The following is a 25,073-nucleotide window of genomic DNA, read 5'->3' as shown; positions in this document are numbered from 1 at the left end:
TCGGTTAATAAATTACATCGAGTAACATTCCTCTTTGGCACATAAAAATAGTTTATAGTTAGTGTCTATTTAGCACGGAGTGCAGCCAAGTATTATATAGTTCGATACATAGAGGGCTCCTAAACATTTAGAACATAATAGTGGAGGTAGAAGTCTAAACAAAATGATGGTACCCAATTGGAGTATGTATCTTATATATAAAAATGGATTTTCAAATGTGTTAGTCGCGCTAAAACTCGAAAACGGCTGAACGGATTGGGCTGATTTTAGTCATAAAATATTCGTAAAAGTCCAGGGAAGGTTTTAAATTGACACAAAGTTCACCGGGACAGCTAGTTTAGAATAAAAATCTACTCTTTATGGCATATTCAAGAGGTACGCTTATTCAAAATAGATTTGAAACCGTGGTACGAGTATCATATGAAAGTAAAACATAATGCAAGTAATGCTATGAAGTATAATATTGTTACTGGTTGTATCAAAGAGTTGTATGCAAGTTTCAAATTGAAACAATATGTAAATTGAAATAATAGTACCTGCAAATTATAATACTGTTTTGTCGCTTTTTCTAGAACCATTAGCCGAAGCTTGTAAGTAACAAAATTGCACGACACTCGACAGCACAGAGGTACGGAGTAATATTATATATTCTGTGACAGAGGGCTTGACGGAGTACATTATCCGTGTAACAAATGAACACGAAGCGGATGAAGCGGATAACTAACATTTTATAACATAATGACAATTACTAATTGTAAGGGTTCCGTACCCAAAGGGTAAAAACGGGACCCGATTACTAAGACTTCGATGTCTGAACGGTAAAAGTTAGAGAGTTAAAATTTTCGCAGATTATATATTTCTGTTGCCGCTATAACAACAAATACTAAAGACAAAATAAATTAAATATTTAAATTAAATATTTCCCATACAACAAACGTGATTTTTTCGGCATTTTTTGCTTGGCATCAGTAATGGCAACAGGTAGGCATTTGGAATTTTCACAAAATCCTCAACTGTATGTGTACTTTAATAATAATTGATAGTAAAATTAAAATAAAATAAAAATGGCCCATACAAAAAACACAGTTTTTGGCCTCCTTTGTCTCTATAATGGTACGGAACCGTTCGTGCGCGAGCTCGACTCGTACTTGGCCGATTATTCCCTTATAATTTGGAAAAAACTTATCTAGTTCATCATCTGGCTATACATAAAATCCACATTTCTTTTGTTTTTATAACATTTTCCCGGTCTTGAAGCAATTTATGCAAAAATCGTAAACTTTCAAATTGTTAGTTACCCACTTCATCCAATTAGGTCTTCAAATAGTCCCTTAAATATTAAATTGTATTTCTACGCCGAAGCATTTAATATAATTAGGGACGATCCACTTTTGTACCTTTTATTGCCCTAAGGTTTCGCTAGGCAGTTGAACTCTATTCATAGAGATAAAAGTGTTAAGATTTACCATTGTTACAATTTTTTATGTTATAAACTAATGAATAAATCACGAATATATAATGGACATATTAGACCTTGTACTGATCTAAAAATCGATTGCTTTAGTTTTTTAGCAGTAAAAGGAGAGCTGAGAAAAGAAAGAAGAAAAAAGAAGAGGCACGAGAAGCATGGAGACTAAAGACTGAAAATAAATTTACTAGGAAAAAAATATGATAAATAAAAATAAGAGGAAAGATAGTTTCAGCATGGAAGAAGAATGGATAGAATCTAGAGACAACGTGGATTATATTTCATATGCATGTAGTTACTATGATGAAGTAAATGAAATCTTAAAAAAAAACGGCAAATAAAGACCTCATAATAGGAAAAATGTAAAATGTAATGTAATGTTCTATGTCAACTTTTAGTTCATATTGGTGTCTACTATTAGTGATGTTCGTTTTTTGTGATGTCATCTATTAGTACTTATGACTAAGTTTACGAAAAGACCAATAATATATATTTTTTATTGATTTGTCAGAGAATAATTATAATAGTTTCATTTTGTAAGAGTTACTGAAGACATGGAAGAAGTTATTAATCCTCTATTTTCATAAATATATTTTATAACATTCAAATGTTTTATGTTTCCTTAAAGCGTCTGCCATTAGTGCTTTTACCTTAATTATTTGTTCTACAAAAGATTAAAACCATTATATCGACATGCTTATTCCTTTCCTGTAGGATATTATAATGTAAAGGGGAAAATGAATGCTAAGCTCTAATAATTATGGCGTAGACCTGACATATGCCTTTATGATTGTTTTATAACTCGCGTGATGGGCATGCGTTATAATCGCCGCATGTTAAATGTTAATGTATGTGCGCCTCCATCCGGCAGTAACGCGGTTCGAGAGATTGATTAATTAATCACTTATTTACATAAATAAAAGAAAATGTTACAGTCTAATAACTCTATTTTTGAACCACCTGTATCGATATTATCGACACTACACCATGTAACTAGAACAGCTATACTCAACCTACGGCCCGCCGAGACCTTATCAGTATTCAGTATCGCTCGCATGAAATTAAACCATTTTGGAATTCACGCCTATCCGCAAAGTAGTGAAGTACTCTTCGTGAAAGTCGTGATTTATTGTGACTTTAAAATAGCTAATTTGAAGAGTTCTTTTTTGACCCCAAAAATTTTTGGTTGCGTCCCGCGACACCAAGACCAAAACGCTTTTGTGGCCCGTACAAAAAAAAGTTGAGTAGCACTGATGTAGATAATCGAAATATAAGTAAAGAGCACAGGTCGATTTTATCGACTCATGGATATAGTTAATCAAAACAGTGTACTTATACACAGGCTTCGATCACTAGTGATCGAAGTACACAGGACTACTCTACGATTTGCTGCATTCCTCACATTCTTTACAACGTAACTGCTATTGTTATTTAAAAAATATCTGCGGCCGCAGCTGCTGGAGAGGTTTATTGTGTTATTATTTACAGCTAGTGCGTCTCGGCGTTCGCAATCTACGACAAATTACTATATCTCTGTCCGTGATTACCCCGCAATTCCCCGATACACCACGCGGCACGCCGCGGCTCCGTCCGCCGCCCCAGCCCAGCACTCGTACAGCCTGATCTAGCTACTAAAATAATATTAGTAATATTATAAAGCTTAAGAGTTTGCTTGTTTGTTTGAACTTGGAACCCATTACCCTGTAATATCAAAACCTACTGGTTCGATAGAAAAATTTGAAAGTGTTGATTAGTCTTTTTGTCGCGGAAGACTTTACAACATCATGCTGCAACCAAATCTTTGAAAAGAATTATTAATCTTTGTTTTTTTTTAATAATATAATATTATATTTATGGACGCTTCACACCACGTCAGTCTGGCCCCGTGCTAAGTACCTGAAGGACTTGTGTTACAGGTAGCAGACAACGGAAATATATATTTAATACTTTTATACTATACATACTATATATTTAAGATTTTTATTATATCATACATATATTTAAGACACATCCAGACCCGGGAACATTGAAAACTTTTTGTTCCGTCGGCGGGATTCGAACCCGCGACCCCCGGCTTGAGCTGCCACACATGACACACTCAACCAATTGAGCCACAAAGATCGTCAAAATCTTTGTTATTGAGTGTTGATGACGCGGACAAAGCCGCGGGCAACACTTTACTTATATTCAAGTAAACTTTCAACAAAGGATGCGTCATGCGACTTGCTAGCATACGATATCAAAGCGCCCCAGCTTAAGGCCATCCCCCGAGCAAACGACCTTGACGCGATGCCGAGATCGCATAAAAATCCTATTTCTTTACATATCCTACAATTACAATCTTAGTTCGAAATTGATCTAAAAAAAAATTAAAACGTGGAATATGTAGAATAATTAAATTGTCATCTATTGTCGTATGTTTCAAATAAACGTAACTTGTAAATACTAAGGAGATGCTGATGTTACATTGGCTAGCTAATATCATGAGTATAATAAACAAAAATAGAAAATTTAAAACGGGGAAAGGAATGTTGATACACTAAAGATTATTATTGCTGTATTCTTATTATAACTTTGTGGCTTTCAAATTATGAGTTTATAAGGCTCTAAATACGGTAAATTACGGAATCTCCGTAGGGAAGGCCCTTAACAGAGTAATGATAGAGCTATTTTGAGCGCGAGCTAATTTTGTGTGGTTACTGTCCGCATGAGGTACGCACTAACAGTATCGCGGTATGTGTCTCGATGCGTTTTTTTTTTTGATGATGGACCGGCCCTTCGTCCAATTAGGAGCGATTCACCGAAGAGACATCATTAGCGGCCGCGGCCGGTCTGTGCGGCCTCTAGCCCGGCCTTCGCGAACCGGTCGCGCATCTTTTGCCCGCTCTAATCAGAAAAAAGGAAGGATGAGCCAACGAAAGCAAACAAGCGAGAAATTACACCCCGACCGTGTTTTATGGCGAAACGCTGGTGTATATCAGACTTACGGCTTAACGCCGCCGTCTGTGGTGTCTTTTTTCCTCCACCCGTCGAAGAAAATAAATACGCAATGCCCACGCGAGCCTACTTCAGATTAATTAAAACCTCCCGAGCCAACACACTTCATAGCGAATCAAAACAAGTAAAGTCGATCGAGCGGAACGAGACAATTAATTAGGACAAAATAAAATGTAACTGGTGTACGGAGTAGAGAGTGCAGTGTCGTCGTTAGCCCTCCAGCGGGGAGGCGGTGACGAGGCAGGCCGGTTCAAGGGTCCGCGGCTATTTATAGCAGGCGCGGGCGCGGTGCGGCGATGCTATCTGCCGCTCCACCTCGGCCCGCGCGCTCCCCGCCCTCCGCCCGCCCCCTGCATCCCTCACGTAACATTCGCCCTTTAAAATAGACCAAAGAAAAACCATATTTTATTCTCCGGCTATTTATATCACGTGTCCATTGTTTCTGCTGCGGCTCGAATTAATGGCCGCGGGCCGGCTCGCGCTCGACGTGCTCGTTAACTTGATAAAATTGAATGTAGGCAAGGACCATTGAATTTCGCATTCAAATAAAACCTCCGACGGACGATAGGCTCGATCGGGGCCGATAAGAAACGTCCGTCGCGCGTCGCGGCGCGCGGTGGCTCGTGCGCGGCGCGTTCCCTTCATCCGTATGCTCGGCGCGGAGGCTGCTTCCTGTGTTCGCAGGAGGAGCATCCTAGGAATCGTCAGGAATTCCTCGCCCGCAACGTGCCTCTGTTCGCCCACATAAAGGCCGTAAACAATTCCCAGGTACGACTCGTCCGATGACTAGATCAGGGCTAGAACGACGCCAATTCTGTATTCGTGGGCCACACCGGACACGCCGAGTTATTTACGATAGCCCCGAGACAATCGACCGGTGGCAGCTCCTATCCGGTGCCACCGACGCGGTGCCAATAAAATGACGTGTCCGCATTAACAAAACACCATGCGGCAGAATTAACACACGTATATACCGAGTTCAGCGCAGAGAGACTGAATCATCTATCCACGGTTGTCTATTGTTCCCAGGTACACCGAGGTGTTTAATTCGAGCATCTCTGATGCGCTCAGCTCGTTATTTCCCATAATGTCCCCGCCGGGTCAAGATAACGGGTAGAGCTGGCTAATTGATTTTATTTGCCGTCTGGTGGCGGAAACGGAGCGATTCGCTCAGGTCGGTTCAACGACACGCCTCCCCGAGCAACTGTCCTTACAGCGCTGGAATGTGGCTGATATTGCGCAACATTCGATCCGGGCTGGTTCCGTCTCCACTGTCGCACTTCACTCGTATCACATTCGCTAAGCCACGTATTCTTATTTCATTCACGTGTCATTTATAATTTAGATTCACCATATCCTAATCGTATATTCAGATTTCTTTATAAGAGTGTGATTTGTGAATTTTAACCTTGTCAAACAAATTTATAGTTTTCACATTTTTCTTGAGAAGTATTCTTTTTATCTTTGCCAAAATATGTCGTGTATCTTTAAGTTGATTTTCTATTATGCATCGTCTTGCAGTAGTCTCAGTAGGTACTCGTATAATGGTAAATTCGCCATATCCTAATCGTATATTCAGATTTCTTTATAAGAGTGTGATTTGTGAATTTTAACCTTGTCAAACAAATTTATAGTTTTCACATTTTTCTTGAGAAGTATTCTTTTTATCTTTGCCAAAATATGTCGTGTATCTTTAAGTTGATTTTCTATTATGCATCGTCTTGCAGTAGTCTCAGTAGGTACTCGTATAATGGTAAATTCGCCATATCCTAATCGTATATTCAGATTTCTTTATAAGAGTGTGATTTGTGAATTTTAACCTTGTCAAACAAATTTATAGTGTTCACATTTTTCTTGAGAAGTAAGAATACTTCTCAAGAAAAATGTGAACACTAATATCTTTGCCAAAATATATCGTGTATCTTTAAGTTGATTTTCTATTATGCTTCGTCTTGCAGTAGTCTCAGTAGGTATAATGGTACAGTAGGTACCATTATACCTACTGTTTTCAAAATATTGACAAAAAAGGACAGGACAAGTGTTATGACTTTATGATAATAATAACTTTATTATTATACTGTATATTGTTATAAATTATGGCAGCATGGTATTTCCATAACATAAAACTTATTGAGGTGACGAAGCTAAATACAATGTTGTCAATGGATAACTCACAACTCTAATATTAAGAAATTCAACTACGTCTGACTCTGCAGAAAATCTCAGAAACCTCTGCAGAAAAGAAATAAGTAAATTATGAACATATAGAAGATTTATCTTCTACAATCAAATGGGTGGATACGCTAAGAAAAATAGCGATGAACGTATATTAAAATTTATAAAAGACGTCGAGAACATAATACTCTATCAATCTAGTTCAATACGAAAGATAATTTGAAAGCATTTAAAGGAATACCGAAGGGATTCCATTAGCGGTCGACGCATACGAATACCTCGGCAAAAAACGAGAACAAAAGAATTATACATACAGATGGAGGTGATAGCGAATTAAAATGAGTCATAAGAACTGCTCGAGCCGGCGGAGGGCGAAGGGAGAAGGGCTGGCGGCGTGCACGTTTACATAATCACCAGGCAGCGTTGCCAGACGTCCCGATTTTGGTGGGATGTCCTGATTTTTGACCGACTTCCAAAAAGAAGGAGGTAATACATTCGGCTGTATATATTATTTTTTTGTATGTTCAACGATTACTCAGCCGTTTGTGGTCCGATTTTCAAAATTATTTTTGTTCTGTATAGGGTTTAACTCGAATTTGGTACCATGTTTACAAAAGTGGTGACCTGATGATGGGATCCATGAGTAATAGAGGGAACTCCTTAAAATTTATATGGAAACATAATATGTCATCATCATATTATGATGATTTTGGTCTAATGAGAAGTATACTGAGCATTTGCTACCAAAAAGTAATATTTTGCATCAAGATTATTTCATAAAAAAAAAAGCTACCTTGAGGATACAAGGAGAACATATTAATATACAATACATTATACCCATGTTGATATGCTACATTGATTTTTTGCACCTTTGGACGCTTCTTAGATAGGACGATGGTTAGGAGATGAAGTGAAAGGACGAAGACTCTATCTTGAGTTGTGTTCTGACTTGGTTGAATGCGTCATATTATGGCATACCATGCGTTAACGCAAGTCGCATCGCTCCGCATCGCAATGTGGCTTCGCGCAGTTAATCCGGTTCAGGGATAGTTCACGTCATTCTAGATTAACGAACAAAATTAAAAACAACTATAGTCCCTAATAAATTATTATCCACTTATATTTTGACGAGCTCGCTAAATTGCCAATCATAAAAATATGTTTTATAAGCGATGCAGCTTTTTATAATGAGGTTTACTTAGTAATTTAGCCATTATAATGCAATTTACGAAATATCAACACGTCTTTGTTGGTTAGCAAAAAATACGTATTGAGTTATGAATGCAGTCATGTTCTTTATATCATTTAGATTTTAGAGCAATACTGCATTCATAATAAAAAAATGGTTAATAGGCGAATGCTTAAGAGCGACCAAAATATATGATTGCCAGTTGCCACCACGATTATCTAGCAGTCTGCCGAGTGGACGTTGATCATGGGCAATAGACGCCACACGCGCCTAAAAGTTGGTAATCGATTGTATATTAGCTTGATCTTGGACCAACGTGAAGATGCTGTATCTAATTAGATGCAAAAACGTTACCATACTAATATTATAAATGCGAAAGTGTGTCAGTCTGTCTGTTACCTCTTCTCGCCCAAACCGCTAAACCCATTTGGCTGAAATTTGGGATGGGGATATTTTGAGTCCTGGAAAAGGATATATCCTTTTTATCCCGGCAACTTTTTATGCCTGAAAATTGTACGGTTCCCGCGAGAAAAACGAATTTTGGAGCAACGGATATCATCTAGTAACTTTTAAATACAGTAAAAACAATAAATTGAGTAACTACTCAACTCAGTGGTAACTGGTAGTGGAGTACAAGCAACTGCTTGTACTCCACTACCAGTTACCACTAGCGAAGGCTTCTTGATGACATCCGGTGTATATTAAACATACTAATATTTTATAAACACGGCCCAAGGGGTCAGGAAAAGCCTGTTATACCGAGGGTCGCGGGTTCCCGCTAGAAATAAGCGGGTATTATGCATGCACTCTGTGTTCTAGGGTCAGAATCACAATTACATAATGTACATATAAATTGTCGTTAGCTGTTCACAAGCTTATCCAGCAAGAGATAACCATAATTCTTTCATCCCATCCAGCGAAACGGAATCCACGAGTCTCATACATATTAATTTCTCATAATTTATTTGAATTCAACATCATAGACCAGTGTTTTTCAAACTTATTTATGATGCGACCCCTGACATGACAAAATATTTCACGACCCCCATTGGCATTTTTTTATCATGTATGTATTTTTGAAGATTTCCTTCTGTTAAATTGCATCCTTAATATTTTTTTTAAATAAAATAGTCCTTTTAACCTTTGGCGACCCCCTACACAAGCTTCGCGACCCCCCTGGGGGTCGGGACCCACAGTTTGAAAAACACTGTTATAGACAATAATATGGAGAGGCTCTCCAACCTCCATATTGATTACTGTCCAGGAGAGGCAACGCATTCACATTTAAGTTGTATTTCGAATCCATACTAATATTATAAATGCGAAAGAGTCTGTCTGTCCGTCTGTCTGTTACCTCGCTTCACGCTTAAACCGATGAACCGATTTTGCTGAAATTTGGTATAGACATACTTTGAGTCCCGGGAAAGGACATACGATAGTTTTTATCCCCGAAAAATGTACGGTCCCCACGCGTTAAAGTTTCGGTGCAACGGTGTCGCAGGCGTCATCTATTTTATTTTTATAATCGAACAATAATTCACTGACATTGAATAACAGAATAATATGAGATAAGCCTTACCAGACCTTAATATATCTTATAGGGCCATCTGCATCGGTTCCACTACATCACAAAATAATGCACATATCATTCCCTCGCCTTACTAAACCCAAATCGTATATAACATAATCCAGGGTGGCACGCAATACTGAAGATCACACACTCGTGCAGAGAGGTAGCGTCGAACTAATAGTAAAAACTAAAAAGTGACATTTTCAAAAAACAACGAACGACAATTGAAGAAATATTAATGAAAAGATAACTAATTAATAACGTACTAACTATTTTGTAATCTTTGCCATTGTAGACTTTGGAACTGATTTTGGAACCGAAATTTAAATTACGTGCTTTAGCACGAATGGGCCCTGCTCGACCGGAGAAATACCACGTTCTCACAGAAAACCGGCGTGAAACAGCGCTTGCGCTGTGTTTCGCCGAGTGAGTGAGTTTACCGGAGGCCCTATCCCCTATTCCCTTCCCTTCCCATCCCTACCCTTCCCTATTCCCTCTTAAAAGGCCGGCAACGCACCTGCAGCTCTTCTGATGCTGCGAGTGTCCATGGGCGACGGAAGTTGCTTTCCATCAGGTGACCCGTTTGCTCGTTTGCCCCCTTATCTCATAAAAAAAAAATATTCAACAGCATCTAAAATGGCATTTGTAAAAAGTTGTATATTTGCATTTTGCCCTGCCTCGAATTCATTTACTTGGCGAAACACAATAAAATTGTCGCTTTAAACCGATTTTCAGCGAGACTGTGGTACCGATTAAAACCTTTTCTTTCTGCACGGATATCTGCTCTAGAAGCACGGGTTGCCAGGCCCTGCTTCTCTGTCTATACTTATATTATAAAGAGGTAAACTTTGTTTGTTTGTTTGTTTGTTCAATTGTAATGAATAGGCTCAAAAACTACTGGACCGATTTTAAAAATTCTTTCACCATTCGAAAGCTACATTATTTACCTGCCAGCACGCAGATTATCAGAAAAGGTTGTTCAGAGAAGTAGCTAACGGAGTTGTAACACAGCTGAAGCTACATGACTGATTTGGTCGTCAGCTCTTAGTCGAGTAGTAGTAGAAGATCTATGAGTAAACAAACAAAGTTTACCTCTTTATATTATTATTTATTAGTATAGATTAAAAACTACTGAATCGATTTTAATCATTTATTCAGTGAGTGACGTAGGCTATATATTTTATACCCGTGCGAAGCCGGGGCGGGTCGCTAGTATTTAATATGAGACTTGCTGGCATCGTAATTCATTAGAATGACTCCGTTCGCTTCGCATTATTTATGTCCGCTTACGCCGCGTCCCGGTCTCCCAGCAGCCCTTAATGGACCTACGAGGACGGAATAATAAGGACATTTGAATAGGGCCGAGGTCAAGGGTACACGATGTACCTTCAGTTGCATCACGTTTAATTTAACATCAGTGCATTGTTAAGGAATATTCATAATAATTGACAAATTCGATAAGCAAATATGGTTTTGTATGGTTGTATCGTCCATGTATGGTTTAATCTTTTATGGAATTCCAAGACAAACCATCACACGCCTCGGTCGATAGCGTTGAAAAAGGCAAATTATATTCTGTACGACCGTCGCTTCGGGTCATAAAGTAATTAATTATTACTCGATTTATACTTATACAAGAAGAAACTGATGAAAAATATAAGCATTCAAAAGCGACGAATGTCTTGAAAAAGGAGAATAACACAAAAATTAATTATGGAGGCGAGCGTGAACAATCGGACGTAGCGAAATGTTTCCGAGAAGGTTCCAGAGGTTTAATAACTGGGCGTTGATGGACACCAGCCGAATATCTCACATCCAAGGTCATACTTCTCGGGGTCAACATTTTTTGTCCACTAAAAGTGTCTAGTGCCCGGTTTTCAAGTCTTTTGTCTGGACACTCTGGAGTATAATAAATTGGAAATAAAAGAAAAAATATTAGCACACCCATTAGCACTTTGTAGTTCGTAATATTGTAAGTCTTACTATTTGACATGCATAGCATTTTCAAAATCTTGTTGGCATTATCTTAATTTAATAAGGTGATCCTGTAAATTCACTACTATAGCTAACATCAAACACAATATTATCCAATCAACTAACGGCCGTTCCCAATATTTTAGAGATAGGAATAGCTCACATTAGACATTAGTCTAATGTCAATTGTGAGCTATTCCTATCTCTAGTAGGGCAAAACCAGAGATAGATCAAATATTGGGAACGGCCGTAAGTGTCTGACAAAAACTTTAGAAACCTTTTAGGCAAAATAAAGCCTCGTCTATGTCAATATTTTTTTTGGACATCACACAGCAAAATATTAATAAATGGGCGTATTATCGGCTCATAGCGGGTTTTTATATAACATATTTAAATCGTAGCTTAAATGCTATGATTAAACTTTTTCTAACTAATAAATACCTTTGAACGTTTTGAATCTGACTAAATTAGATGTAACAATAAATAATTTCACAAGTTTAGATATTAATTCTTCTGAAAAAGTTAAAAAAAAAACATCTAGAAAGGCAAAAAGGCAAAAAGAATATAAAAACAATAAAATTCCACATTATATCGTTGCATTGAGATTGAGCGCTATCTCAAACAATCTTCCTCACGATTGTCGTTATAAATGGGAGTATTTTTTTCAACCAACAATAGTGTGAGGTCGTTAAATTTTAATAAAAGTAGTTTAAAATACCTAATACGGTTGTGGAGACCACTGTTTTGTTTTTCACCGGCTATTCTATTGTATTCGATTCGAAACTCTTAGAAAATACTCTACATTTGAACAGTAGTTCCTAACGATATATTTCCCTATTATTTATATTTTCTACTATCTATTACTATATTACCTTCTTATTATAATATCTTAAACGCATTTAAAAAGGGAAAATGTAGTCAACCTATCGAAATCTTCCTATCTATATAATATATAAAACTCAAAGGTGACTGACTGACATGGTGATCTATCAACGCACAGCCCAAACCACTGGACCGATCGGGCTGAAATTTAGCATGCAGGTAGATGATATGACATAGGCATCCGCTAAGAAAGGATTTTGATCAATTCTACCTCCAAGGGGTTAAAATAGGGGATGAAAGTTTGTATATAATAATACTTCTTAACGCGAGCGAAGCCGCGGGCAAAAGCTCGTAATATATAAAATTCTCGTGTCACAATGTTAGGCCGCGTACTCCTCCGAAACGGCTTTACTGATTTTAACCAAATTTTATATGCATATTCAGTGGGTCTGAGAATCGGCTACTTGGTACATATTATATTGATAAGTGCATTTGTTGAATAAATAATAGTATTTTATTACAACTCCAGACTGACGGCGACCATTGTTTGTGCGACGGGATAGCGATGGACGTTGCCATGGTGACATACTTATTTAGTCACTTCAATAAAATAATATAGGTGAAATACTTTATATGGCAAAGAAACGTTTGCCGGGACAGCTAGTAGAAATCTATTAAGAAGATAGCAGTTATGACCTTTAAGCAGTAAGAAGCTAATGAAAATCAAAAGCTCAACAAGTTGTTGAACACAGAATCTTAGAGCTAGTAGCCTAGCTGTAGCTTAGATTCCACTAGGCTACTTATTATGCCAATTGCCAGGTAAACGATCTACCAGACATAATATAGTGCTCATTGCAGTCATGTGTCCTTTATAAGGTCAAGGCTATAGTATCGAAACGATAAAGTAAAATAGATGAGAAAGCCAATTGCATATTATATTTTTTCTAACTTCGTAATCCCTATACTTCGTCTAAGCCCTTTACACATGACGAAACGACGGTCAATTATGTAAGTTCATTAATATTGATGCGCTAAATGCAGTCTCACGGTGGTGCAAAAAGGACGCTGGGAGCTGATTCTCGTAACTAGAATATCACTTCGAGCGCGGCTGTCCTCGCACGTACACATGCTGTCTCACGCTTGAATTAAAGAGCATTCGATCTAGCAACGTTCGAGTTATGAATATAAAATTACTAAAAGACGAGACTGTGTCAAAAAATTCGTTTCACGGAAAGGCTACCAGTAGCTAATAACATCTTGTGCAATATCAGCTGCTGTCATAGGCTTTGGTTCGTAATTTTGAGTAAGACATACGGCGCAGGCCGTTATTCGGCCTGCTGTTGTCAAATGTCCCGAAAAACAACCTTGGCACTACGAACCAAGTGCTTCGTTGTGATTGGTATCAAAGATAATAAGTATAAAAGGGACCAAAATCAAAACGTTAGATGTATTAAGTATGTATAAAAATTATAACATTCCCTTAGTATATTTTATCATTCGTAGCTTTCGAAGCACGAGAATCGGACCCCTGGTCTATCCCTAGAGAATCCGGAACCGTAATCGCGACGATATAATTTGTGCAATTCAGCCTGCCAGTGTACGCCGCTCCGCTGCACACGCAACACAAAAACTACTGCTTTCCCAAGCTTTTCAATTTTAAACAGATGCAGGCACATAATTATATCTTATTAAATTTCACATGAATCATGATATTTAATTATTAGGACGATAAAAATAATATTATAGAACAGACCTGGAATCCCTATGTTTATTCCTCATAATATACAGCGTGTAACAAAAATAAGTGATAATACTTTAGGGTGTGTACGTGTTCTTTGTAGAGAGTTCACTATGAAAGTAGCAGCGCTGAAAGACCAAAATTTTTTTTCACTTTTGTATGGGCAAGGGCCCGAGCGTCACGAGTTTCCCCATACAAAAGTGAAAAAAAATTTTGGTCTTTCAGCGCTTATTTTTGTTACACACTGTATATGATTTATGAGCACTGATGTCCCGGTTTTTGACAGGAGCTTATTCTATTCGCAAGGACTGTTTTTTCTCTTCTTTTTAGGGTTCCGTACCCAAAGGGTAAAAACGGGTAAAAACGTTGTCTGTGCGTCTAGCTGTCTGTCTCCAGGCAGTATCTCAAGAACCGCTATAGCTAGACTTCTGAAATTTTCACAGATTGTGTATATTACCTGTTGCCGCTATAACAACAAATACTAAAAACAAAATAAAATTAATATTTAAGCGGGGCTCCCATACAACAAACGTGATTTTTTTGGCCTTTTTTACTCGGTAACAATAATGGCAACTGGTAGGCAATTAAACTTTCACAAAGGCCCTCATTATATTATGTGTACTTTAATAATTAATAATAATATTATAACTTAAATAAAAATTTAAGAGGGGCTCCCATACAAAAACACAATTTCTGGCCTATTTTGGCTTATAAGGGTACGGAACCGTGCGAGTCCAACTTGCACTTGGCCGATTATTTAAACACTTTTTGATTCTTTAGTGCCAAACACGTTAGCCAAATTAACGTTTATATAAAAGAAAATCTTCTGTTAAAGGAATTCAGAAACTGGGTGTCAGTGGATGTGAAGGTAATTTTAAGACGAGTCCACACCGCCGTTTTTCAATACAAACGTATTGAAAAACGGCGGTGACCCCCTGTTTCCTCCCTCTCCCTGGATAATGCCGGTAGAGTTATGATTTTTTTCCTGAATATCTATGGCCACTATAAGCATGTCCCTGCTTTTTTTTCATAATTTTATTATTAAAAATGATATGAACGTCCAAAAACCCAAAAAAATGGCCAGATTTTCCTCTGTGTTCAAACACCCAGAAAATAAAACTGGCTAAAATATACAAAAAAAAATAAAACATAGGAAGACAGCTCAAGTCTTGTTTTAATTCTTAACGAAAAAAAGTACTTAAATCGGTTAAATTTTGGAGAAGGAATCAGCGGACAACGAATCGAAGATTTTCTGTTCTTTTATTAGAACTTTTGTCGTGTTGTCTCTATCGCACGACAGCAATACATTTTCAAATACCTATTTTCAATTTCTCTCGCCCTTGGTGTATCCTCTTAAGAATACAGAATTTTCTTTTTCAGAAAGTGAAGGGAATCATTTCAGAATTACGAATAATAAATCCAAAAAAGAAAATGACAGTAGCTTGGATTAATTTTTGTGATCACTCCGCGAATTAGCCATTAGCTCTATAATATTCTAATAGCAATCCCTGCCATAAATAAGATGCTTTCGTTAAAGTAATAAACTGTCAAAGTTATGCTATCCATAAACCAGGCTAGACAACTGGCAAGAAAGGACTTCTTGCACCTCTAATTTCTAAAAAAAAAAATAATAAAGTCGATTCAATGACGAGCTTATCTCCGAGTTACTGCCAGTTTTATGTGCACTGTCAAAGAATAAAGACATAACTATAGAACGCGTACTTATAGAAATTGTCCATTTCGAAATGAAATATTCGCGTAATCCGACGAGGACATTCTTGACCCTTCTATTTTTAATAGCGCCATCCCACAGATGCACGGCGCGGGCGCGGGCGAGCGAGACTCCACATGCATAATATCATTCCTCCATGAGGTGCAAAGGAATTTTTATGGAGATTATTTATTAAGTTTTATCATGATTTTATCTCGGCCATACTCCGCAGGTAAGCAAATATTTATCATAAGTTCGAGAGCCGGGACCAGTTATCGGCTTCGATCGTCGCGGATTCGGGATAAGACGCGGCGTCGATTCGCCTCGCGCCGTCCGCGTCGGGACGGTGATTATGTGTTTAAGCAATTACTTCCAGCGGATCCGCTACGTAGCGATAGAGGTAGGACGGATCCCGTTATAATGAGCGCGGGAGTCTCGGCCGGGAAGGTGTCAGAACGTCGAAACGTCGATGCGAATCGCGGCCGCCGCTCCCCCTGTAATTTCCACCGAAGCTCATTCGGCCGGCCGGGCGGCCCTCGCGGAGGCCGTACTTAGCGGAATCGGCCTCCGCTGCACCGGTGCTTTATTTTTACTTTGAAATATTTTTATATGCCGTTAGAATCGTCCGGCGGTTGATGAACCTTTCGTCGCGAGAGCGCCGGGCGACACTCGGCGTTTGTGGTGAAAATAATTAGCTCCAATAGGAGCCACTTACGCCCGATGCCTCTAAATATAGTCCAGGTTCCCGCAAAAATGCGGGCAACTCGTAACCCTTCGCGGAATCATAATTGTATTAAAAGGAATTTCATATGCGAATACAAACTTAATTCTAGGGAACGAGGCCCCGGGTATAATAATTGCGAAACTTTTTTTCTTTTTGCGCCCGTAATTTAAATAGAAAACTATAATTTAAAATAATATCACCGGCGCGAAGTAACAATCTGTGCGCTGGTTGTAATGTGAAATAATTATATGACACAGGGCTATGACTAACTTCTTAAGAAATTTTCATTAAGTAAAGGCCTTCTAAAGAAAATTATTTACAATTAAAATATCAAATATGTTAAAAGATATGCAACCAGACGATCTCTGTATTATCAGATTTTAATTGAGTACTCTTTTCACACTAAATCTTTGTTTAGTGTTCAAATCTTCAACTTTAAAAGCCTTTTCAGACGAAAGCGTACATCGTTTTCTACTAATTATTAGTTAATGAATGAATTTACGAGTTCCCACGGCCATTGATATTGGAAATATTGAAATCGTTCATTCAGGTTCCAGCAAAAAAACTATCCCATGGTCGTAAGGTGTTTTAGCGGTTGTGTGTTTTTTGTTGGACGTCGATGTTGGCTCTATAAATATTGACACTAGTGAGGCCGCGACTTAATTTATTGTTTGTTGGTTTGCAATCGAGTGTTATATTAATAAAGAAATGTATAGTTTGTATGTAAATTGTAAGTTTGTAACTGCCTGTACACGAAAGATAGCCTACATGAGTAGGGTTATGCTAGAAAGACGGAACGTAAACGAAAAATAAAGCGCAACAATATATTTTGCTAACGTAAAAAGGTTTTTGTGATTTAAAATTTAAAAATAAAGAATATAATATTTTTATTTCAAACATGGCGAAATGAACGGGTTAGGACTTAGGAGATTATTATAATGTTTTTGTCAAAAAAGCGGGAGAGACAGAAAAAAAGAACGACACCTTTTCACAATCATCGACTTCGTCTGATCAAGGATTCAATAATTGAAAACTACAAATAATAAATTATTATTCGTAGATTGAAAATTAATCCTCCAGTTACGAGTCACGATCTTTCGGTCTCGTAAATTCCTAAAAAAGCAATTATAATATTATGTATCTGTGTTTTCAAAATTGATCAACAGCTTGCTGTAATTATGATTGTTGTGATATAATTATATTATGATGAAACTTAACAAACACTAATATTTAGCAAATACTCAAAATATTTCAGTTCGAATGATCATAATAATATTGTTCCAAGTGTTACACTGTAAGTCCAACATAATAAGCTCTCAATCTAGTCCCTGAGGTAATATTATGTACGTTGATATAAATAGAATTAATGGTGATTCCGATTCAGGGCGAAATGTTGTTTTTTTAACATGTCAGTCAACGTGGTTCGTAGACAGATCTCGCTAGTCGCTGGGCCCAGCGCGGCGCGTGAGACGCAGAAATGCGTTTATTTTACAATTTACATTGACAATTTTCTATCTTAATTGGGGGTATGTGTATGAGTCACTTTATTGTAAAAGTACTTATTGTATTTTTAGCACAAAATTGAAAATGTTGGTTTACACGTTTACGACAAATACACACTCTGAGTAACAATAATATCACATTATATCAGCTCTACATATATTTTTGTACAGCTGTTTAATAATGCGATTCTCTCAAATGTTCTCTAAGGCCGGTATAAATAGTCAGTACTTAAGATGCGCCCCGGTCTCAAGACGCGATTCGGCTCTATGATTGGTCCAAATTTTGACAGCCAACCAATCACAGAGCCTAAACCGTGTCTTGAGACCGAGATGCATCTTGAGTACTGACTATTTATACCGGCCTAAATTTTGATAAACATTGATCTACTTTTCTATTTCTTTCGGTATTAAATAAAACTTGTTCGATTGATTAAAAAAAGCAAGCCAACAAAGGCAGCTTTACCATTCAAATCTTTTCCACTCCAGTGCGGTCCTTTTTGGATACGCCCGCACAATGTGCGCACGGCCTAATAGTTTTGTTGGTGCGTGCGGTATATTATTGGTCTCATTCAAACATCGGATACCCATGCACCCGTTCAATTAAGACCCGGGGCTACGTAACATGGACGAAAAAAACCCCATTGTATAGCTCGCATCGCCTCCTTGGTCCTTTTGCAGCTATTAAAGTAATATCGCCGAGATAAAACTGTGAATTTTATTTTATCGGCTCGCATCGCGTACGTAACTCATCCGATGTAGAACAATACGATAGGCATCGGTCGAATGCGATTAAAAAGAGATTCAAAAACTCTCCCGGAGGCGATGGGGCGATTTAACTTTGCCGTGATTCATTTTAAGTGCAGTACCTTGTCGCGGAGGCTTCCATAGTTTTATATGTACAATGTGGCTGCGGATAAGGGTATGTTCAGTGTATTTTTCAGCGCCGTAAACTCACTAGATAATGGCTTGAACGCTGCGCCTGCGCCTCTACACTATGCCTCGTGCCGCCGCGCGCTCTATAAAGTGTGATATCAAATTACCTTATGAAGAACGTTCGCGATTAGAGCGATTTATCGAAGCAGCCTTCTTTGAGAAAGCCTAGATTTTAGGGAAAAATTAAATATTTACTAACAGTCATCAAATTTAGCATATTTGGAGCCGACTGATTCAAAAATTGCCAAATAAACATTTCCTCAAGCATGCGTCATCATCGAATTCAGTTCGAGCTAAACTTTCAAATATTTCAATATCCAAAATATTGCGAATAGTATTAATTAAGAGGTACGTAAGGTATGCCATTGAGATACATTGTGGGTTAAATTATAGGGGCCATTAGTCTGGGGTTGCCAAGCGATACAGTCAGGCTTTTTTCATTGCGTGTTTGTAGAGCTTTGAATCTATAATTTTATATGAAAATCCTACCTATTTTAGACAGGTTTTACATCTATTAAGATATAAAATTGTATGTATTAAATATTAAATAATTTTAATAAAACAGTAAAATTGTACAAGCGCTGCCGCACGATACTGGGAGTGTAGAGTTTAGGAAGAGTTTCCGCCTTTTTTAAATACTACATCTGATATCTGGCTAAGCTGACTGCTTTGTCCGGCTTTTTAGCGACCTGGCAACCATTTTTTTTTTACATGGGGAAATGCATTACGCATCCCCGGCGGATTGGGGACATCGGCCGGGATAAGTGGGACTCTCCGAGGAACTACCCACTAAAACCCCATGGTGCTCCACTCACCGCTTAGGCAAAGTTACGGGCACGATCAACCCATCGCAACTTTACTAACGGTTGTCTGTGCCAGACCCATCAAAACATTCAGGCTTTTCTAGCTCGCCCCGCGAGGTGGCCTAGAAAAACCCACACGGGTTGGACCTGGCAACCCTAGGCCTAGGTTTTTTTTTATTTAAGGCTTTTGCCGGAGGTCCGGACACAGTGCTACCAATTAACGTACCTCTCAAAGCAACATGGTTAAGTGAGGCAACCGCGGCGGCGCCTTTGAGCCGCGCCACGTAATTTACGAGTTTTTATTTCAAAATAAATCTAATATTCACTCCACGGCTGTACTGCAAAACAAACAACCCTTTTTTTAGTGCTTTTTCGACAAACATTTAAAGTGGCAAAGGCTTTGTAGTTGAACGCCAAGACTTCATTAATGCTTAGTTTCTGAAGTTTTTGACATAACTTTTCGATAAAAGTTTTGACAGTAGCTATTCACTAGCAGTTAGCACGTTCGATTAGTCAACGTCAAACTCAAATATTAACCAATCAACGAAGCTGTTGAATGGATAAACTATTTCAGAAACCGGGCGTAGGACAGTAACATATTCAGAATGCTTTTTCACTCCCAAAGCATTTAAAATCAACTTAAGAAAATGAAGCTATAAATCCATACTAATATAATGCTTAAATGTGTCTGTCTATCTGTCCTATATCTCTTCACGCCTAAGCCGCTGAACCGATTTTGCTGGGTAAGGAGATACTTTAAGTTCCGGTCAAAGACAAAGGATACTTTTCATCCCCGAAAAATAGTAGGGTTTCCGCGTGATAAACGAATTTTGGCGTAACGGAGTTGCGGGCGTCCTCTAGTCTATACTTAATATTTTAAAGCGGAAGAGTTTGTTTGTTTGTTTGAACGAGCTAATCTCAGGAACTACTGATGCAATTCTAAAAAATCTTTCAATGTTAGATAGCCCATTTATCGAGGAAGGCTATAGGCTATATTTTATCACGCTAAAACTAATAGGTGCGATGAAATAGAGGAAAATGCGGAAAAAACGGGGAAAATTTTTAAAAAGGGCTTATCTCTCGAACTACTGGAGTAATTTTTCTGTTATTTGGCACAGATAAGAAGTAGAGCACGTGAAGGATCATCTAGGCTATTTTTTGTGAAATAAGTCTGTTAAATATCTAATTTACGCGGGCGAAGCCGCGTGGAACATCTAGTAAAATATATTTTTCTTTCTACACTGGGATTTGCACAATAGATTTAAAAACATTTCATAACAGCACTATACCGCGGGGTAAGTTTAAACCAAATTACTATTATAAGTAGCAACTAGTAACTTGTAACTTAAACCTTGTATTATGTAAGTGATTCCTGGGTGTACTGTTAATGATAAAATTATCCCATAATCTTGGAAAATTAGAACTCATATACGCTACAAGCGACGTAGAGTCAGGTTTAGTGACTTCTGAAGTTACATAATAATTTATAGTTATTATTTTATATCCTGTTATAAGTTGAACACAATATTCAAATGTAAAATGTTCAGTTATGTTACGTTTGAAATATGAAGATTGTTGTTAATAGTTTATACATTTAAATTAAATTCCATAGAATGGAGAGCAAGGCATTTTTAATATCGTAATACAGTTATAAAATACGTATGTTTATTATACAGGGTGTAACAAAAACAAGTGATAATACTTTAGGGTGTGTAAGTGTTCCTTGTAGAGAGTTCACTGTGAAAGTAGCTGCGCTGAAAGACCAAAATTTTTTTTCACTTTTGTATGGGGAAACTCGTGACGCTCGGGCCCTTGCCTATACAAAAGTGAAAAAAAAATTTCGTCTTTCAGAGCTGCTACTTTCACAGTAAACTCTCTACAAGGAACACGTACACACCCTAAAATATTATCACTTATTTTTGGTACACACTGTATAGGTCTACCAGAATCTGATGGCAAATTTTGATGGCAGATTTTCAAAAAATACACTTGATCATTGGATAAATTTTTATATAATTTGCATGTTTCACACACAGAATAAGCCGCTAAAGGAAAAAAGGATCAAAATGTTTTATTCCTATTAACCCGGTATTGCTAGAGTCAATTTATTTCCTCACTTTTTGCCATCAGATTCCGGCAGACCTATACATAAAATACGTATTTTAATTAACAATTAGATAATAATTAACAGCAAACAATAATATACGGTTTTAGGACACATTCTTTACTCAGTGACTATTTGGCTTTTATGACACCATAAAAGTTAGCTGTTTGCTGTTCACTTTATTTTACAGAACACTATCATGTAGGTAGGGTAGGTGTTTTCTAGTTCCTGCTATTTGTATTCTATGTAAAATCACTAATAACTAATAAATTAAGGTTGTTTACAAATTCGTTTTGCAGACGATTTTCGTATACTACTCGTATGCTGCAACAAAAACTATGTTCTAACCCGGGACTAAAACATTTTCAAACCAAATTTTATCTAAATCGTTTTAACTTTTTTTTTATAGACAGGTAAAAGGCAAACACTTCCTTTAAGTATCAATAAAAAAAATATATATATTAGACAATAATATTGAACGCTTTATTATGTAAATAGTAGAGCCTCCGCAGTACTTGATTGAGCTTTTCCTATTAATCTCCGTGTAAATTAAATATAGTACGATAAATTTCAGTTATGGCAACCCACCTTATAATCATATTAGACATCTGCATTCAGCATTTGTCGTATCGCAAAAAGATTAATTACGGTCTTTAAAAGACTTGCGAGATCAGTATCAGATGTTATTAGTTATTAATTACTCGTTGTGTCACTTCATAATGTAAAGGATAACCGTCGTATTATATGTTTAACTTGTTTATGCGGATCGATTCCATTAATTGAATGTAAGTTTTTTTTTATTATGGCAACAAACAGTCATAATTATTATACAAAAACTTTTAGCCCAAGAATGATTATGATATAAATAAATGAGCGAAGAAATTGTTGGTAATGCCAAAGATCGATCGATAGATCCTCGATATATTTCAAAACTGAAAAACATTGTAATCGATCCAAAGTAGAAAAACCTATTTATCATTTAATTAAATTGAATTCTCAAGATGATTAATTTGCAAATCGCAGAAATCACAGGAGTAATCTCCGTGTAAGGAGAAACTCTATAAGGTAGACTGCAGGGGCTTGCTCTACTATTTAAATAATATAGCGTTAAATATCGTCCTTAAAAAATCTTTATTGCAGAAAAAACGCGTCAACAAAACGCATGTTTTTTGATAATACTGTTTTCGAAATGTTTCGCGTAGGCAGATTTTTGCCAAAATATTTCGTAAATGATAAAATTGTACCCATGTACTGTGGGATTACATGATATCTTGGACATGTAAATATATTAATTTTAAAAGATAATTTTTTTTCTCATTTTTTTAGGGGTTAGTTCCCGAACCGGTGGTAGGCATCATGTAGACTTTCAGAGAACATTTGCAAAAATTTATTCTGAATAAAAAAAAATTAGTTTGAGTTGAGTTTTTGAGTTTGAATGCAACGTAATACACATATTTTATAAATTGGAACTAAACACAATATTGCAAAGTTCATCGACTTCTTCGAGCAAAAACAGTAGTTTTACAAAATTTGCGACAGCATTTACATAAAATTATAATAATTTATTTAAATACATAAAAAATTGGTTCACAATTCACAAATCGCACAAAAACTTTCTGTCTCACTCGGACCGGTATGACGGAAAGAGATAGAACTAAATACACAAATCACATTTTGTTTGATGTATTGAATCATCTTAAAATGAACGATGGAGCATTTGCGATGAAAACTCTAGTCAGTGATAAGAAATTTATTGTTGAGGCCTGGCCCAATCCATTATAGTAATAAATTGACAGTGATCGTACGTCTATTTGTCTGTCTGTCTCATACGCTGTTACTGCTGTTAGCCGTAAGACAAAACATTGAAAAATATGATAAAGATATCAACTCTGCTTATTTTCTTTAGGAAAGCCTAGCAAATTAAAAATATGAGCGATAAACTCTACATTATACATAGAATTCATCACACATAAAGAGGATCAAACATCATGTGAAGCATAGAATTAGAACGTATTTTGATATCGTTGATGTAAAGTCAGTCGCTCACACTTGTTCGTTATTCAACTGAGCAGTTTTCATGAGAACTGCTCAAAGTTAAGCAGTAACGATTGCGCTCTGATCTAGTTTGTTATTACAGATATGTGCGATTTGCATTACCCGATGTGAATCCGTGCGAAAATCTTAGATAAACACATTAAAAATATGTTACCGAGCTAACGGTATTCTTATAGCTGTACAGCTTAATGTCTGAGAAAATATATAAAGTCAACAGGAAGTTCCTCCAGTGATTAATTATTATTACATCTGTCAACGAGTATTTTATTTGCTTTTACCACTATCTTTTAATTGAAAGGCATTCAATAGTAAATAGTATCTATATTCAAGGTATCTTTTGGTATTGTGCTATCAACACCTATGCGTCTAAAAACAAATTCCTAGTTCTTAAACTTTTACGGTCTTACCACAAAAGATTTAAACATCTATTGAACAGTTGTTTTGAGACCATTTTGTACAGAATTTTCTCTAATCAACTGTTCAACAGGTGTTTAAATCTTTTGTAGTAAGACCGTTAAATATATATATATATTTAAAAAAATAAAGGGGGCAAACGAGCAAACGGGTCACCTGATGGAAAGCAACTTCCGTCGCCCATGGACACTCGCTCGAAGAGCTGGAGGTGCGTTGCAGGCCTTTTAAGGGGGAATAGGGTAATAGGGGAGGGTAGGGAAGGGAAGGGAAGGGAATAGGGGCGGGTTGGGGATCGGGCCTCCGGTAAACTCACTCACTCGACGAAACACAGCGCAAGCGCTGTTTCACGCCGGTTTTCTGTGAGAACGTGGTATTTCTCCGGTCCAGCCGGCCCATTCGTGCCGAAGCATGGCTCTCCCACGTATAAAATATATACGTGGGAGAGCCATGCTTATGCTATATATAATATATATATATATATTTTTTATTTATTTTTTTTATTTGGAAAACATACAGTGTTTTTTTAATTTATAGAAGGCTGTATAAAATCTAGACACCATTTACACGTTTTCACATTTAGAAACTAATTAATTACGAAAGCTTACAAAAATTTACATAAACTCACTTATAGAAAAATTATAGCTTAATAAAGGATAAGTACAGACATTTATAATTATTATTAATTTTGAAATATTTAAATAATCAAAAATCAGTAATTAATATTAAACGACAGTCAGAGAATACGGTCAAACCAATGCTTAGATACAAGTCTTTTTGTGCCGGTAACCGTTGAATTAAATATGTCTAAGTCAAAACGTTTGTGCAAATCGTTAAAGCTATTACAAGATCTAATACAAGATATAATAGTATATATCTCTATATTTTTAGGCAAGT

General features: G+C 37.0%; 1 protein-coding gene across 5 annotated transcripts in view; it reads right to left on the bottom strand.

The window, feature by feature from the left end:
* LOC121730156 (cytosolic carboxypeptidase 1-like) overlaps positions 1–25,073 on the bottom strand; it is an 82,121-nt gene that overhangs the window by 8,008 nt on the left and 49,040 nt on the right. The gene's annotated exons all lie outside the window — the stretch shown is intronic.

This window comes from Aricia agestis, chromosome 9 (genome assembly GCF_905147365.1).
Source record: "Aricia agestis chromosome 9, ilAriAges1.1, whole genome shotgun sequence".
Lineage (NCBI taxonomy): Eukaryota > Metazoa > Arthropoda > Insecta > Lepidoptera > Lycaenidae > Aricia > Aricia agestis.
Note: the sequence above shows the minus strand (reverse complement) of the source record. Positions and strands in the feature narration are given on the sequence as shown.